Source organism: Thamnophis elegans, chromosome 3, assembly GCF_009769535.1.
Source record: "Thamnophis elegans isolate rThaEle1 chromosome 3, rThaEle1.pri, whole genome shotgun sequence".
Lineage (NCBI taxonomy): Eukaryota > Metazoa > Chordata > Lepidosauria > Squamata > Colubridae > Thamnophis > Thamnophis elegans.
Window position 1 is genome coordinate 30,163,962 of NC_045543.1, and position 18,836 is coordinate 30,182,797.

At 39.7% G+C, this 18,836-nt stretch overlaps 1 non-coding gene across 1 annotated transcript; it reads left to right on the forward strand.

The window, feature by feature from the left end:
* The first annotated feature begins 16,035 nt into the window (after positions 1-16,035).
* LOC116506859 lies at positions 16,036-16,151 on the forward strand. Its single transcript, XR_004255075.1, has one exon. It is a non-coding gene; the product is annotated as a U5 spliceosomal RNA (small nuclear RNA).
* Positions 16,152-18,836: the final 2,685 nt, after the last annotated feature.

Sequence of the window (18,836 nt, forward strand, 5' to 3'; positions counted from 1 at the left end):
TCTCTGCCCCAAAATTGATCTGGAAATTGACAAGCTCGTAGGCCAGGGAATCCTAGAGCCAGTTGATCACGCACGCTAGGAGACCTCTTTAGTGACACCTGTCCCGCATCTGTGTGGACTACAAATGCACAACCAATAAAGCATTACAACAAAGCGCTTACCCTGTACCCATTGTACAGCATTTATTACATTCTTTAGGCCCTGGCAAAGTATTTGCTAAATTGGATATAGCACATGAATACCAACAATTGCCTGTAGATGGCGCTACAACAGAGGCACAAACCATTGTGATGCACAGGGGTGCATTCAAATGTCACCGCCTGCAATTTAGTTAGTATTGGAGTTAGTATTGCCCCTGGACTGTTCCAAAGCATCATGGAACAGCTTTTGCAGGGGATACCAGGAGTAGTCCCCTATTTTGACAACATCTTGGTATTGGCTGCAAATGAGGCGCAACTTTTCAAACGTTTACAAACTGTTTTGGCTAGAATTAGAAACAAAGGCCTTCGTCTCAAAAAACAAAAATGGCAAATTAACGTGCCAAGGGTTGAATTCTTAGGATACCTAATCAGTGACTCTGGGATTCACCTAACTATGAGAAAAAATAAAGCAATTCAGGACACCCCTAAATCTTACAATCAAACAGAGCTACAGGCATTCCTTGGGCTCCTTAATTTCTACAGCGTCTTTCTTAAATAGAAAGCCACTGTTGCTGAGCCCTTACATCGTGTCCTGGCGAATAACACGAAGTGGTCCTGGGGCACAGCCGAGGCTTCCACATTTGCTGCAGTAAAAAGATTTCTCTCAGCAGACACGTTCCTGGTGCAGTACAGCCAGACCCTGCCACTGGTGCTGACCTACAATGCTTCCCTGTTTGGCATTGGAGCCGTCCTCAGCCACTGCATGCCCAATGGAACCGAGGCTCCCATCGCCTTTTACTCTAGGACCTTGTCCACTGCTGAGCAGAACTACAGCCAGCTGGACCGTGAGGCTTTGGCTGCAGTGGCCAGAGTAAAAAGGTTCCATGAGTACCTATACAGCCATGATTTCGAACTAATTATGGACCATAAACTGCTACTGGGCTTGCTGGCTGGGGACTGACCTACTCCTGTGTCATTATCACTGCGGATGACCAGATGGATCATTTTCTTAGCTGCCTACTCCTACCGCCTCGTCCCCTGATCAGGCTCCACTTTGACACTTTGAGCCGCTGCCTGCTACCAGAACTTCTTGCTGACCCTACCGCTGAGATGCCAGTTCTTCTCATTGACTGCTTAGAGACTGATCCTGTCTCATCTAGTGATGTTGCCGGTCACTCAGCAAAAGACTCCACCACCAAACAAATTTTGAACTGGGTGTGGAGGGGGTGGCCCAAGGAGCCTGTTGGGTCTGAATTCAAAATGTACCATTGTAAGCATGACGAATTATCTGTTGTTAATGGCTGTTTGCTGTGGGGGGGGGGGACCGGGTCATTGTTCCACCAAGCTGTGCATTGCAGTATTAGAGGCTTTACACATAGGGCATCCTGGAATTGTCAGGATGAAGTCTTTGGACAGGAGTTATGTATGGTGGCCTAACATGGACAGGGAGATCGAAGAATGGGTGGCTACCTGCACACCATGCCAGGAGTCCAGACCAGCTCCCCCAGAGGGGCCCACTAAGGAGTGGGAGTGACCTCAAGCACCGTGGTCTAGGGTGCACATTGATTTTGCTGGCCCAGTTCATGACCAGACTTTCCTCGTAGTTGTGGACGCCTACTCAAAATGGCTAGAGGTAGTCCTGATGACCTCCACTACAGCAGAAGCAGTCATCAAGGTGCTACAGAGACTTTTCTCCATGCACGGCCTGCCCGATGTCTTGGTCTCGGACAACAGGCCCCAATTCCCAATGTTGAATTCCAATTGTCAAAAGAATATGGTCCCATTTTCTGCATCAAACTGGGATTCCAGGAGATGGTGGTGCTGACTGGCTATGAGACAGTAAAAGAGGCTCTAGTGCAGTGTTTCTCAACCTTGGCAACTTGAAAATGTCTGGACTTCAACTCCCAGAATTCCCCAGCCAGCATTCGCTGGCTGGGGAATTCTGGGACTTGAGGTCCAGACATCTTCAAGTTGCCAAGGTTGAGAAACACTGCTCTAGTGAATCAGGCAGATGCATTTGCAGAGAGAGCATCAGTCCCTTTCTTTGAGGATGTGTTAAAGGGCTTTGGCGAGTTGTTTCATTTTGGTTGTAGCTGGCATTCTTTGCAGATACTCAGTTAGTGCCATGGAAACATTTTTATATGTACTAACATAAAAGAACTAGAAAGCTTGTGGAAATCCAATCCAAAGAGTGACCCAGATAAACTCTTTCTTTAACCACTTTGACTATTTACTAAGAGGAGCTGGAGAATAAAAAAGACAGGCCAGCCTTAAAATAACAACATGAGTCATATACAGACACAAATCCACAACAGGTTTGGTTCTGCTTGTTTTGCAGATTTGGGATGTGGGAAATCCTGGTGTATTCATTTTTTAGCATAGGTCCCCTCATATGCATAGTTTTTCCAGCTGTAGAGAACCAGAGAGAGCTACCATCCCCGTTTTCTTGAAGAAGCATCAAAAGGATTGTGTGAGTTATTTCATTCTGGATCATAGCCAACAATCCTTTATGATCAGTATCATGAAGAAAATTTCACCTGAGAGTTTCACCAGATGAGTGAGGCAGCTTTTGGAAACCCAACCAGGATGAAAATACAACTGAAACCTTTCTTGTCCCACTGTCACTTAAAATCCTCAGCCAATGGAGGAAACTGGGCATGCAAACCTTTTCTTTTTGTAATGTTTTTGCCAGTGTCTCCCCCTTAATATATTTTTTCCATCACTTATTCCATCTTAACATTCATATGATGCACTGCACGGAAATGCACTGCCACAGAAGCTATTACATACAAATCTATATATTTATTATCCTATGTCAATACACACACAGAAAGACACATATGATGACAATATTATCTGCAGTGTTGGAAGTGGGTGACCTGAGTAAGGAACAATTAATTTAAACATTTTATAACTGGATACCGAAGAGTATTATTGGGAAAGGCACCAAAATAACTACCATTATTGCAAACAGAATTATAATTATTAATTATTAATAATTATTAATATATAAATAATATAATTATTAATGAAATCCCAATATATACTGCACCACCTTGATTCCTCCCATACAGAAAGCCAAAGTAGTGACTAAGAGGATATCCCATGGAATGGGCTCACATGGTGATTGCATTCACAGGAAAGTTTTAAAACATTTCAAAGCTGTTCAATTTAGGCATCAGCAAAAAATGATTATATATGAGGGAGGATTAACTACTGTTGTTAATTGTAGCAGATTTGCTAATTAAGACTGTATTAGCCCAGCAGTATATAGATCAGTGGTGGCGAACCTTTTTTGGCTAACCTGTCAAAAGTGGGGGGAGTGCAGGGGGGTTTTGCTGTCTGTGTGTGTGCCATACCCATAATGTTATGCGCATAACCCCAGTGAACATACATGCACTACCAGTGCTCCCCCAATTTTTGGCATGCTTTTTTCACTCTCCCAAGACTCCAGAGTATGAAAAGCCGGCCCTACAGGCAAACCGGAAGTCCAGGAGCAGACTTCTGATTTGCTCATAGGGCTGGTTTTAGCCCTCCGGAGCCTTCATCAGCCTTCAGGAAGCTTCCCTAAAGGCTCCAGAGGGCAAAAAATGACCCAAGAAGCAAACCGGGAGTGACTTCTGATTTGTCCATAGGGCCGTTTTTCATCCTCCAGAGCCTTCAGGGGCCTTCAGGAGGCTTCCCTGAAGGCTCCAGAGGACTAAAACCAGTCCTACGAGCAAACCAGAAGTCATTTCCCAAACATTTTTGAACTTCCGGTTTGCCCGTAGGGCTGGATTTTCGTGAGGGCAAAAAATGGCCTCAAAAGAAGGCCGAAGTCAGCTGGACAGCGTGTGCATGTGTGCTGACCAGCTGACAGGGCAACAACTCGCGTGCCCTGACAAATTGCTCTGCGTGCCATCTGTGGCACGCATGCCATAGGTTCACTATCATGGATATAGATAGTGTAGGAATTAAGAGCTGTCTCCTTTAAGAAACTACCTCCTAGGAAATGTAGTTCCATGACATGTGATTATATCTGTGTTTCTGATTGGCCACTGCGTGCAGAATGAAAGCCAGTCATTTTGAATATCAATTCAACCGGCGAAGCAATGTGTGTACCTCCTCTGTCAACATGGGAGCAAAATCACCATCTTTTTACACCATGTGATGGAACAGATTATGGAAAGTCAGACAAATCTTAACACTGAACTGTAAGTTTTGATATTAAGAATGCCTGATAATAAACTTGATCTGAATAAGATTCCTAAGCGTGGAGTTAACTGGATGTCCCAAGTGAGCCTAAAACGCTCGAGGCAGAACAAAGACAAAAGTGCGAAATAATTATTCAACTAGAATTACGGCAGATAACTTGTTAGGTCATGGTTTGTAAAATGAAAAAAGAACAGCAAGTTTGTTTAATTAGACACTCTTCCACGTATTAATTAACAAATGCATGTCTATCACAGGATATCTCCCAAGGATCTACTTCAATCATCTCCTGCCATCTCTCCTGGCAAGAAGAGCCTTGCATGTTTTCATTGGTGGTCTGCAATTCAAAATTCATTAAAGCGTCATTTTTAAAAAAAAAAAAACATGCCTTTTCAGTCACATGGTTAGAAAATATCCACAAAATTCCAACCATACAAGAAAAAATAAATACATGTTTAGTGTGACATAGAAACAAATCTTTTTACAATTCCTGTAAGTTTCATGAAAATCTGATGCCTTGTGGGCTTTCACAGTTTTGCAATTGGAGTCATTGATGGATGCTGGATTCACACAGAAGTAAACTCTCTGGAACACAGAAGAGAGAGTTGAGATATTTCCATATAAACTGATACCTTTACATTTGGTTTATGAATAGAGTAGTTGAGAGTTAAGATTACGTGAAACTCACATTTGCTCAAGCAGCCTTTTATCTGAATCTTGTACAAATTACAAAACTAGAGAATAACATAGCTGGAAGGGACTTTAGAGGTTATCTACTCTAGCCACCTACTCAGGCAGGAGTAATTAGAACTATAGTAATTAGTAGACTATAAGATATGTAAGATTCTGACAAGTTTTTTTATTGGCTGTGTTCAGTGTTTGGTTCCTAACCGGTTTACTGAGAGGGCGATTTGCGCCCACGCTGCTCGCTTTGCTTACACATGTGCCCACCACATGTTGCTGCATGGTTGACTGAAAACTGTTCTACCCATGCATAGAAACATGCCGGTGACAGCAGAAGAGACCGGGGAAGTGCTTTGGGGGCATGCCAGGCCTGGATTGCTACCAGGTCCAACGACCCAGGCCGCCATACCAGTACCGGTTCAGCCGAATGGGTCTGAACCGGTAGGAACCCACAACTGGTTGTGTTAAAATACCATAGCGCCTAAACACTATGGTCTGATGAAATGTTATATCTGCCAAATGGAGTGATCTCTTTTGCTTTCATAGATCTAAAGATGGCTTTGACTCTATATCCCAAAATAAACTCTTGATAAAATTAGCTTCTACATGTGATCTATGCCTCCCCAAAGCAAACATTATTATTATCAGACCCCATATCATTCCTAAAATGGCTGTCCAATCACTTTTTAAAAACTTAGAGTGACAGAGAACCTATAACTTTTGAAGGAAAGCCATTCCATTTATTAATTTTTACTGACAGGAAATTTCTCCTTAATTCTAGGTTGGATCTCTCTTTGATAAGTTTCTATTTTTTATTTTTTTTTCCTTCCCTCAGTTGCTTTGGAAAATTGCAAAGCAATTATCTGTCATAGTCCCTCAAATATTAGAAGACTGATATCATTTCATCCACAGTCCCTCTCTTCATCAGATTAGACATACTCAGTTCCTGCAACATTCATCATATATTTTAACTTCATCACTGTTGCTGTTCTCTGTACTCTTTCTAGAGTCACAGTGTTTTGTTTTGTTTTTAATCACAGGGACCCAAAATGGAGTCTTACCAAAGCAATATAAAGTGGTATTATGACTTCCTATTACCTTGATACTATCTCCTCTTTTATCCCTCTATTAATGTAGCCTTGGACTACATTGGATTTTTTTTTGGTATCCACACCATATTGGCAGTTCATATTTAAATGGTTGTCCACTAGGGGACTCCTAGAACCCTCTCACATTTAGACTGTTGAGTTTAATCACTTTTTAAAAATATATTTTTTTACATATTGATGACATTAAGATCCTTTTCACCAGAAAATTCATCCAAATTAAGTAGGTGAATTTCTACATCCTTAAGAGATAATGTAAATTTGATTGCATTCAACATGTAATCTTTAATGGAACTACATCTACATGGAGGGAAGTAAACATAACCCCCAAGGTTATGTTTTAGGCCCAATTTCTTCATAAATGATTTAGATGAGAGAATAGAAGGGGAAGTCATCAAATTTGTAGATGACACCAAGCTAGCAGGAATAGCCAAGAACCCAGAAAATCTGGATGGATCTTGCCAGACTTGAACATTGGACCCTAGTAGATCTAACAAAATAAAATTCAATGCAGACAAAAATAAGGTTTTATACAGGCAAGAAAACCAAATGTACAGGTACAGATTAGGTAAAACTCGGCTCAATAGCAGTATCAGCAAGAGGGATCTTGGAGTCCTAGTGGACTTACATATGGGAAGAGCAACAAAAATGGTTAGGAAGCAGGAGGCTAAAACGTATGAAAAACTGTTGCAGGAAATGGGTATGTCTAGTTTAATGAAAGCTAGAGGTAACATGATGTCATTTTCCCAGTATTTGAGGGGCTGTCCCAAAGAAGAGGTGGGCACCAGAAGGCAAGAGAAAAAACAATGGGTGGAAAGTAATCAAGGAGAGAAGCAACCTAGAACTAAGGAAAAAATTCCTGACAGTGAGAACAATGAATCAATGGAATGGCTTGCTTCAGAAATTGTGCATACTCCATCACTGGAGGCTTTTAAACAGAGACTGGACAACCATTTGTCTGAAAGTTTCTTGCTTGGGGGTTGTACTGAGAGACCACCAAGGTTTTCCAATTCTATTCTTCTATTATTCTTCATCTGTTATTCTATTCTATTCTATTCTATTCTATTCTATGCTACGCTACGCTACTATACTCTGTTGAATGGATCGCCACATAGTGTATTAGGGGGTCAGAGGAATTCAAAATTATAGTTTTGAATAATTTAGAATAGTTTTGAATAATTTAGAACCCTCAGGCCACAGTCCATTAAGAACCAGGTTGTGCAAACAAGTGAAGCGTCATCTGTGCATGTGCAAGAGTGCCCAAAAATTGGGGCCCACCGATTTAGAAGATATTTGATCATGAAGAAATGGAGATGGATTTCATTTTTGTTTTGAAGGCTGGCTATCAAAGGCAGAGGAGAAAAAAAAATTCAGCAGAAATACTTAGCACAAGCTTTGAAAAACCTGTCAGCCAGGTTTTTGGACAGAGTGGATGAAATGCTTGATCAAATTGACAGAGCATGCTTTATTGAAGCTGTGAAACAAGAATGAGCTGCAAAGGATTTTAAAATTATGTTTCACAATCTAGCCCCTTTTTTCTTCAGGTCTTGTTTTTGCTCATGGTGAGAACTGGAAAGTGATGTGACGGTTTACATTATCCACTTTACGGGAGTATGGAATGGGCAAGAGGACCGTTGAAGACAAAATCACAGAAGAGTGCAGTGTCTTAACAAAGACAATTGAGACTTATGCAGGTGGGTTGGGATTTCCTCCTAATCTCCACTGGAGCATTTTCCTGGACAAATGTAGAATGGGAAATAATTTCCTTAGATTGTATCAAATAAAGAAGGAGTATTTTTGGGGTGGTGGTGCTTTCTTTCCAACAATTCTTAATCCATTGTTTTCTCCCTTAAAATTGTCTAATTTTTGCTAAGTATATTTATGGAAATGTGATGGTAAAATGGTTCCAGAGGACCTGAATAGTTAATTCAGTATAATACAATAATCTCTCATAAATAACACTTCTAATTTACTCTTCTGTACAAACTTCTCTAGATCGTCTATTTACAGTGGGTTTCAAATTCTTCCCTCTGAGCAGGAAAATGTCTAATAAATTGGAGTTAATTCTCTCCGCTTTGGATCAAGGATAATCAAATGGCAGTTTCTTAAAGAACAGAAAGATATAATCTAACATTATTAAGTGATCTAGATAAAACATTTTTTACCCATGTTCTCCAGCAGAAGTATTATCATTGAATTATCAGTATGGAATTCCCTCTTATTTTTAGCATAGTCATAAGATCAAGCTGCAACTGGTGCACCTACTCAGCAGCACAATTCACAAGTAATTAATATAGAAGGAATCTCATATTTCCCAAAATATTAGTTGCTAAAGCCCTACAATGTCAAATGTGCCTAGTACACAATATCTAGGTTGCAAACATCTGGATAATTATGGGATAGTAGTAGGGTTCTGGCCACTGCTACACCCAGTTCACGCATTCCAGCACAATGGAAATTGTACTGCACATGCGCAGAACTCCAAAAAAAGATGGCAACAGTGGCAACTGGGGAACCGGTTTTGAGGCGTGTCCTGCCTGGGTTGCTGCCAGTTCTGCGACCCAGGCCGGCTTACCACTACTTTTCAGCTGAACTGGGCCAAACTGGTAGGAGCTCACCTCTGGATAGCAGCAGTGGTGGGATTCAATTTTTTTTTACTACCGATTCTGTGGGCGTGGCTAAGTGGGCATAGCTGGATGATCATGTGACTGGGTGGGCATGGCTAGGTCCCCCTACAAAGATTCCCCCATCTGGACCTTTTGCAGTCCCCCAAAGGCTCAAAGGAAACCAGATTCCATACAGCTCTGAACCCTTAAGGCAAACTAAATACAAGTGGTACTCGCTTAATGGCCAGTGTTCTAACTAATGACTGACCTCCCCAAAGCTACTTGACCTGTTTTTGGAGTTTTGACACATACACATACACACTTTTATGACCAGTTACAACATCCCACACGGTAATGTAACTGAGGTTTTCTATCTATTTGCCCAATTTTATCAGTAGCTTAATTGTACTCTGAAGTCTACCACATACTGGCCTAGATAGTGGTGGGATTCAGCCAATTCACACCACTGTGGGAGAACCAGTTGTTAACTTTCTGAGCAGTTTGGTGAACTGGTCGTTGGAAGAACTAATTAGGGCAGAGAACCAGTTGTTAAATTATTTGAATCCTACCACTGGGCCTATGTATAATCTCTGAGTGATCTCCACATGTATATCAGATTACAGTAGTCCATTCATGAAATGACTGAGTGGGTGATGCATGACTGACTATCTAAAGGGCCATGATCCATGACTACTGTATCATTCAGAATTTAGATTTTATAAAGTCCCATTTAAAACAAAAATAACAAACAAAAAGTCACATTTGTCATTTTGTTCTTCCAGGTAAAGAAGAAATTGCAAAAGAGATTGGTGATGTCCAGCCAAGGACTGACCTCCGACCTAAAATGCCTTATACTGATGTCGTAATTCATGAAGTTCAAAGGTTTGCTGATATTGTTCCCACCAATTTGCCCCACGCAACCACCATGGGTGTAACTTTCAAAGGCTTCTTCATTCCCAAGGTAATTAGTCTGAAATCCCTGCATTAGACAAGGCCCAGCCTTTTTTTAAACATACAAGATATAATTTTAGTATAGTAAAGTGTGGTTTTTTAGCACTTATTTTTATTTTCTTTAAAATAATAACAGAAAAAGAACATTAACAAAAAAGAGACATACAGTATAAAAATACACAAGAGGTTAAAAAACTAAGTGAAAAAATACAATAGAAAAAATAATTGCAAGAGATTGGAGTTTCTTAGCTGCAGACAGACCATCAAGCAAAGTGACTTACAGTGATGAAGTTCAAAGGTTTGCTGACATTGGACAACCATGGACACAACTTTCCAAGGCTTCCTCATCTCCAAGGTGACCAGTCTAAAATCACTGCATTGCATAAGATCTAATTTATCATGTACAGTGTGGTAGAAGAGTCAGTCCTTCAATGAATGGAATGGGCTAAATCAAGTTGATCTATTGAGCCACATAGCCTGTTATCCCTTTAGAAAAAAACACTCATAGATGTATCTCTCAAAGTGCTAAAGGCAGATGTTTTTCTTTGGTATCTGGCATTCACAAAGTGCCCCCACCTCTTGATGTATGAGAGATGCTTTTCTCTTGTTTTACTTTTTATTTTGCTCTCCTCTTGATTTATTGCTTTATATCTATTCACTGCTTCCCTTCAGTAAGCCTTTATTATTTGTTTTCGATCCTGCATTCTGAGTCCACAAGTTTAAGGTGTGTTTCAGTAGAGTAAAATACAACATAAGACCTATTTAGAATTGGCCCAATTGATAATCTTTTTATCTCCCTGGTGTTTTAATTTTTTTGAACCTGTCCATTTCTCCATGCACAATAATTAAATCAGTGTGTGTGTGTGTGTGTGTGTGTGTGTGTGTAATACAATTTTTAAAATATAGTTTTAATATTTTAAAATTGAGAGTTGCTCCAGACTCAATAATATTTTAAAAATCACTGTAACAATATATAGTATAATAGAGATATGTACTGAGAGGACATTTTTAGGGAACGTACATACTTCCCTTGCTGACATCCATGCTCCATGATGAATTTCAGTGGGAGAAACCACATGAATTCTACCCTGAGCATTTTCTTGATTCTGAAGGAAAATTTGTGAAGAGAGATGCATTCATGCCATTTTCTGCAGGTAAGAATCTCTGTTCTATAAAAGGCAACCCTTAACACCTTGTTTGAAAAGAAAACAATTGATAAATGCTGGATCTCATATACCTTAGTTTGACACAATTTGGGCCTCATGGGCAACGTGTGGCCAGACTCATTGAGAGACTAGTATATTGATTTCTGAGTCTGCCAAGGGAATCCTCAGCTTTGGGCATGAGTTACTGTTATCCCCACTGCATTCAATTTCTGCATCTCTGCATTTTGGCAGTCCAGGATGAATCTTGTCTTTCAGCCTTCTTTGCTTATTGAGGCCTTCAGACAGACACAGATTAGGTCTTATAAAGCTTTTCTTAAGCTTTTATTCTTAGGTCAAAACAATGTAGCAGAGCTTAAAATGCAAAAAAGCAAAATATAATAAGATGATTTTAAAAAAGTGTTAGAGAGGATTAAAATTAAACTAGGGTTTTAATTAAGTACATCTAAATTTCTATTTCTAAATTTAAATGACAACAAAGTAAAATTAGCAACTTGATTTCTAACGCTTTCAAATACACTTGGAACAGTGGTGGGATACAAGTGGTAAATATGGTGCTCTGGAGGGCCCACCTGCCCACCCACTCTCCTTACCTGTATTTGAGCTGTTCGGGGCTTCCGTGCACGGAGAGTACGGTGCCTGCGTGACATTCTGCGGAGCAGCTGCAGCGTAACGAAGGTGTCATGGAGCATCATGGCCGGTTAGTATCTATGCGCATGCTGCGTGCGTTCATGTGGTGGACGCCCGGCCCCGTTGCACCGTACCAGTTGCACTGGGATCCGGAACCCACCAATGACTTGTAAGAATTCAATTCAGTCATTGGAGATACAAGCCTTTGAGCTCATCTATTGAATTAATTTGGCCCTGATTTCATTGTAAGCTGGGGAGTGGAGGACAGGGTGAATAATGTTTTTCCCTTGACAGACCGCAAAGGGACAGAGATGCTGTTCAACAGGACGCTTACCAAATCTCCCTTAAAGGAATCCTTTCTCCCGCCCATCCTTCCTAAAAATTATTTGGGGCTACATGCAATTCTTTCTTTCTTCCTTCCTTCCTTCCTTCCTTCCTTCCTTCCTTCCTTCCTTCCTTCCTTCCTTCCTTCCTTCCTTCCTTCCTTTATCCCCTTCCTTCCTTTATCCCCTCCCCTTTCATTCCCATCTCCTTCCTTCCATCCCCCATTACCGTTGGCATTTGCCCCCAGCAATATTAGCAAAAATGTTCCCAAACAGACCAGTGGAATGCTGGAAATATAAACAGAGGCAAGTAACATATTATTACATATGGTGGTTATGCCAGAAGCAAAGAAATATTGGACAAAAATAAGAAAATTGCTAGAGGAAATTAAACAACTAATAAATTTAAAACCAGAATTATTTCTATTAGGTATATTAAGAGGAAATCATAGTAAAAATAACCCTCAATATATCATGTTATACATAATAACAGCAGCCAGAATTGTCTACGTGCAATATTGGAAAAACAATAGGACTCCCTCCAATGAAATGGTGATAAAAAAAATGTTAGAATGTGCAGAACTGGATAGGCTAACAAGGGAAAGAAAGAAGAGAAATGAAATACTACTTGATTAGGAACACATGGTATAACTGGTTAGAGAATAAAAGAATAGAATGTAATAGAATAGAATTAAGAATAAGAATGTAAAAGTAAATTAAGAAAGCCCAGTCTAGCACAATACCCAATGAAGAAGAAAAATAACAGCTCCCAAAAGAAACCAGCATGTCTGCATAAAGAACTCTCTGACAAATTGAAAGAGAAAAAAGATAAGTATAAAAAGTGGAAAGAGGGGGACATAACTAAAGCAGAATATCAGCAAATAGCCCGAGCCTATAAAGATGAAGTAAGGAAAGCTAAGGCTCACAATGAAGAAAGGCTTGCCACAAAAGTAAAAAAATAACAAAAAAAGTTTCTTCCAACATGTTAAAAACAAGAAAAAAAAATTAAGGAAACAATTGGTCTATTGCTGGGAGAAAGTGGCAAGAAGGTGACAAGCAATAGGGAGAAAGCAGAACTATTTAACTCATTTTTTTTGCACCTGTCTTTACACAAAGGGATAAAACAGTCCAACCTATCAAAAACAGAACCACAAAAATCAGATTAGGAACACAAGTTGAAATAGGGAAGAAAATGGTAGCTGAACACCTGTCTACTCTAGACACATTCAAATCACCAGGACCAGATGGATTACATCCCAGGGTTCTGAAGAAACTGGCAGACTGGATCTCAGAACCACTGCACTATATCTTTCAGAGATCCTGGAACACCAGGGAATTGCGAGAGGACTGGAAAAGAGCTAATGTGGGTCCCATCTTCAAAAAAGGAAAAAAATAGATCCAGGAAACTACATACCTATCAGCCGGACCTCAATACCAGGAAAGATTCTGGAAAAGATAATCAAGCAACGAATTAGTGAACACCTAGAAGTAAACAAAGTAATAGCCAAAAGCCAACGGGTTTGTCAAAAACAGATCATGCCAGACTAATCTTATTGCATTTTCTGACAAAGTGACAAAATTAGTGGACCAGAGGAATGCCGTCGATATAGTTCACTTGGACTTCAGTAAGGCATTTGACAAGGTATACCATAACCTACTACTAGATAAAGTAGAATAATGTGGGTTAGACAGCATCACCACCAGATGGATTCATAACTGGCTGACCAACCACACTCAACGTGTAGTCCTCAATGGAACTGCATCTACATGGAGGGAAGTATGCAGTGGAGTACCCCAAGGCTCTGTTTTAGGCCCAGTACTCTTCAACATCTTCATCAATGATTTGGATGAGGGAATAAATGAGGAACTCATTAAATTTGCAGATGACACCAAGCTGGCAGGAATAGCCAACACTCCAGAAGATAGGCTTAAGATACAGAAGGATCTTGACAAACTTGAACACTGGGCAATATCTAATAAAATGAAATTCAATGGTGAAAAGAGCAAGGTTCTACATTTATGCAAGAAAAATGAAATGCACAGGTACAGTATAGGTGGTACCTTGCTCAATAGTAGTAACTGTGAGAAAAACATTTAAATATGAGTCAGCAGTGTGCAGCAGCTGCCAAAAAAGCCAACATAGTTCTAGGCTACATAAACAGAGGGATAGAATCAAAATCACATGGAGTGTTAATACCACTTTATAATGCTTTGTTAAGGCCAGACTTGGAATACTGCATTCAGTTTTGATCGCCATGATGTAGAAAAGATGTGGAGACTCTAGAAAGAGTGCAGAGAAGAGCAACAAAGATGATTGGGGACTGGAGGCTAAGACATATGAGGAACAGTTGCAGGAACTGGGTTTGTCTAGTTTAATGAAAAGAAGGACTAGGGGAGATATGATAGTAGTGTTCCAATATCTCAGGGGTTGCCATGAAGAGGGAGTCAAACTATTCTCCAAAGCACATGAGAGTAGAACAAAAAGCAATGGGTGGAAACTAATTAAGGAGAGAAGCAAATTAGAACTGAGGAGAAATTTCCTGACGGTTAGAACAATTAATCAGTGGAAGAGCTTGCCTCCAGAAGTTGTAAATGCCTCAACACTGGAAGTCTTTAAGATATTGGATAGCCATTTGTCTGAAATGATATAGGGTTTCCTGCCTAGGCAGAGGGTTGGACTAGAAGACCTCCAAGGTCCCTTCCAACTCTGCTATTGTATTGTATTATAAGATGTGATTTAAAAAAGGTTATATATATAGTTATGGAATTACAATAATGATACATTGTATGAAGTAGATAGGTACACAAAAGGAAAAGAAGAATAATGAAAATAACTTGTATGTACTTATGAGATATACTGATACCGAAGTGCTGTAAAGATTGAAGTTGTGATATAAAATGAAGAAAACTGTTTAATAAAAACTATTACCAAAAAAAAAAAACCCTTATAGGTGTAATCAATTAAAAAAAAGAAAATAACATCATGTAGCTTTTGATCAGTGGTGGGTTTCAAAATTTTTTAGAACCTACTCTGTAGGTGTGGACTGTTTTGTGGGAATGGCTTGGTGGTCATGTGACCAGGTGGGAGTGGCTTGGTGGTCGTGCGATCGGGTGGGCATGGCCACCATGGAAAATGTGGTGAAACTCACTTAAAAACGCTCTTGCTTAGCAACCAAAATTTTGGGCTCAATTGTGATCATTAGTTTTCTCTCTCTTTCTTTCTTTCTTTCTTTCTTTCTTTCTTTCTTTCTTTCTTTCTTTCTTTCTTTCTTTCTTTCTTTCTTTCTTTCTTTCTTCCGCTGTTGGACAACCCCATGTGGTGTGCACTTCCTTCTCTTTGACAGCCGCCTCATTCCCAATGGACGAGGGGTGGGATCCATGCAGAGGAAGGTGGCAATACACTTAAGCCAAAAATGAATCAAAATGAAGACTTAAACGGAGGCTTGAAAAACAGAGAAAACAGACTTTATTCTTTGATCAAAGTTAAAGTTCTGGGTAAGAAGTTCCAAACCCAAGCACAAGAGACATGGGAGGAAAGTTCCACAAACAATTGATGATACTGTGTCCTTTCTTATACCCAAAAAGTATTTGTTCTTCATATTCTAATTATTCTAAATTACTCTAGTCATACAATCTAACAACATTGTAAAACTCTAAGTCATAGATCATAACTTACTAATTACTCTAAATCACTCTAGTCATTTAATCTAAATACATTGTAAATCTTCATCATATATCCTAACTTAGGATATGTTAGGAAGGATCCTAACATCCTTCCTGGTAGTGTTTATATTTTGTTATCTTTTCCCTTCTCTGTTTGCTTACTTGCCCATTTGTCCCCTTATTAGCAGCACAAAAGGTGTGAGGATTGCTCTGGTATTTTTGATAGAGCCTAGTTACATGCTGATTCCTGGATGAGGCAGGGTGGCATATGAAGGATTCAGATCTTATCACAGGAAGAATACAATCGATTGGAGGCATATAATTTTACAGATCCTTAGAAGGAAAATATTTTCACAGCAGTATTAGATATCTATATACTAGAACAGAACAGATATCTAGAATAACAAGTTAACAATGTGATAATACTTATTACTTGTATTATTATTCCCTTCAAAGGAAAAACACAAAAAATGCCCCAAAGGGTGACCTGTGCATTCTTGCCACGTGAATATGAAATTAAATTTCCAATCTTCTCTTCATTGTCCTTTTAAACTCCTACATTACAAAACTTTATCACCATACTCTGGTTTCTCTTCAGATTGTATAAATCTTTCGCCTTTTACTAAAGATTTCCGTGGAGAGGAACATTTATGAGTTTCAATTTATAAGATATGGGACTTGTTTTATCAGTGGCTGGGGAAAAAACCTGGAAATGAAAAATGTTTTACTTATGTTTTAACTGAAGGAGTTAAGTGATAATATAATTATGCTGTGAAATAGACTAACAATGATACAATGAAAGACTGATACATATATGAATTGAATACTTTAGAACTTTTGTTTTAAAATGGATAAGGATAACAATTGTAGTTGTAGTTTATGAATTTATGTATACTTGATAGATGATTGGTGATAATGTATAACTCTAAGTATATATTATAAAGGTATCTTGTTGATAAATAATTTTAATAAGGAAGTAATTAAAAATTGGCATATATATGAAGTGACTATTTAGAATACCTTGTTGAAAAATGAAGGAATAACATCTTTGTCTGAATGTATGATGTACAAGGACAATAATGAACATAAGCATACTCAATAGTTGATTGGTGGGATTATACATAATTGAAAACAGTGATATACAAATATAAATGGTTGGTAAATCTCTTTCATATCAGGATCTGTGATTATATAAAGGTATACTGTTATTAAACAGACAGTCAAGAATGTAAGGGAATTAGGTTTATTGGGAAAAAATATATTAATTGTAATTGAATATACACTGTACAATGAAAGTGAGGTATCTAGTTATATTAGATGAAAAATCTGTGATTGTAAATATAATTGAGAATATGGATGTAAAAACACTTGTAACCAAATGACATGCTGTATGTAATGGATGAAAAAATTTTATGTTGTTTTTTTATGTTTAAAAATAAAAACAAATTGAAAAAAAAACCCTTTATCACCATAAATACACTTAAATTCTTAGGGATTTATTCCTCTGCTTTCATTTGTGTCTGTGGAGCTTTGTCAAGCCAGGAAGCAGATCCAGCTGAGGAGAGTTTTTAACTCATCTTGGCTTCCACTGAAAACACATCATTTAAAGCTATCTCTCCTCCCGTTTATCATTAGACAAGTGGAATAACAGACTATTCTTTAATTGCTACGTTTTTCAAGCAAGACTTTTCTACCTCCATTCAGAGCTCCTTGTAACGAAAGCTTTCTTTAAAAATATAAGGTATTCCTTTCATTCCCAGTCCTTCCCCCCTCTCACCATCTAACTTCTCTTATACGATGAATAATCATATAGCGGTTTATAAGGGGTATAAAACTCAAGTCTGACAGAAAAAGGCTGACCTCCATGTGCCACACGGCTAGGAGACAACTTTGTCAAATCTCCCCCTCCCCTCCCCCTTTTCTAATTGCACTTCACTGACAAGTGACTAAAGGGAAATGTTTAAGAGCTTAGGATTCCAAAGTGAGCTAATACAGGATGCATTTGATTATTGGGAATGGGGGGGGGGGGAGGGAAAAGAAGAAAGCGGCTTCCTAACCTACCTATCTCCTCTGCCGCGGGTTTTCCGATGACCTAGAGATCAAATTCCTAAGAGGGATCGGAAGAAGAGCTGTATTCCCCAGGGGTTTTAAGAAGAAAGGCATGGGGGGGTGACTCGCTAAAAAACTGTACTTTTGCTTTATCTCTTTCTGTCTCCTCTTTACATTGATCTGTTTAAATCGCCTTCGGTATGGGGGGGGGGCAGAAAATATTGTCATTTCAATGACACTTTGTGGCAAGGACACACGTTAGTTGCCCCCTTTCCTGGCTTCTGTGTGCAAAGAGACCAGCCTCAAAACAACTCTGAAAGCGGCAAGCAGTGAATGGCAGCCACTTCCATTTTCTAACAGCCCCTCCCCACTCTCCGGGAAAGTGGCTTCTGTCGGTTGCCTTTTGAAACGCCAGAGAGGCCTGCAGAGCCTGCCAGTCAAGTCTTCCCAATGTTAAGCAAGGGAACATCTGTTGCTTCAGTGGAAAGGAAAACAACTTCAGAGCTACCGCTGGCGTCGAGCTGACAAAGGCTTCCCACTAACCTCTCCCCCCCCCCACAACCTCCGATTTCCTGATAGATCGAATTATTTCAGCAACACCTCCCTCCACTACGGCACACCACTTCCCCTCGCACGTCACCTCCACTCCATTCTCCAGCAAGCCATATGCTTTTTTTTTTGCCTTTAGGAATAAGGTTGTTTAAAAGACTTATTTTAAAAAATTTGGGGGAAAAAAAAGATGATGCAGGTTCTGCAAGAGCGAATCTCGATGGCATGGCTATGCTTTTTATTCCTCCAAATAATGGTCATGAGTCCACACTCTTCAGTCCACACTCTGCAATTACCTTTCTCTTCGCCTCCCCACCCCCAAACTCGCAGGGGAATCAGTCAGTCATCATTATCATTAGCACTCTCTCCCACACCTGGCCTCATCTTCGGAGGTAAGGGGCGAAGAAGAGCATCAAATATTTCCCAGGTGGCCACCACCTGCTTCTTGTCATCACCCCCGCCCCCCCCACTAGAAAACGGAAGAGGAGTAAAATAATGCTATCCTTTGGAAACATAGATCTCCAATGCCAGTGCCATACCAGGAGGGTTGGGGCTTCCCTCCAGGTTACCTGTACAGCCAGAAGCCGCAGGATGTGATATGCTTGGGGCTGGAAGTTGCAAAAGAGCTTTGGAGGTAACAAAGACATATACAGTGCACTCGTTGATACCTTCAGAAGTTGCAGCTTTTCCAGGGCTCATGTGTTAGCCATGCATTCCCAAATAGTTTCATGTTTAAGGACCTGCTTAAAGTGTATCAGTGCCCACTTCAATTACATACCCT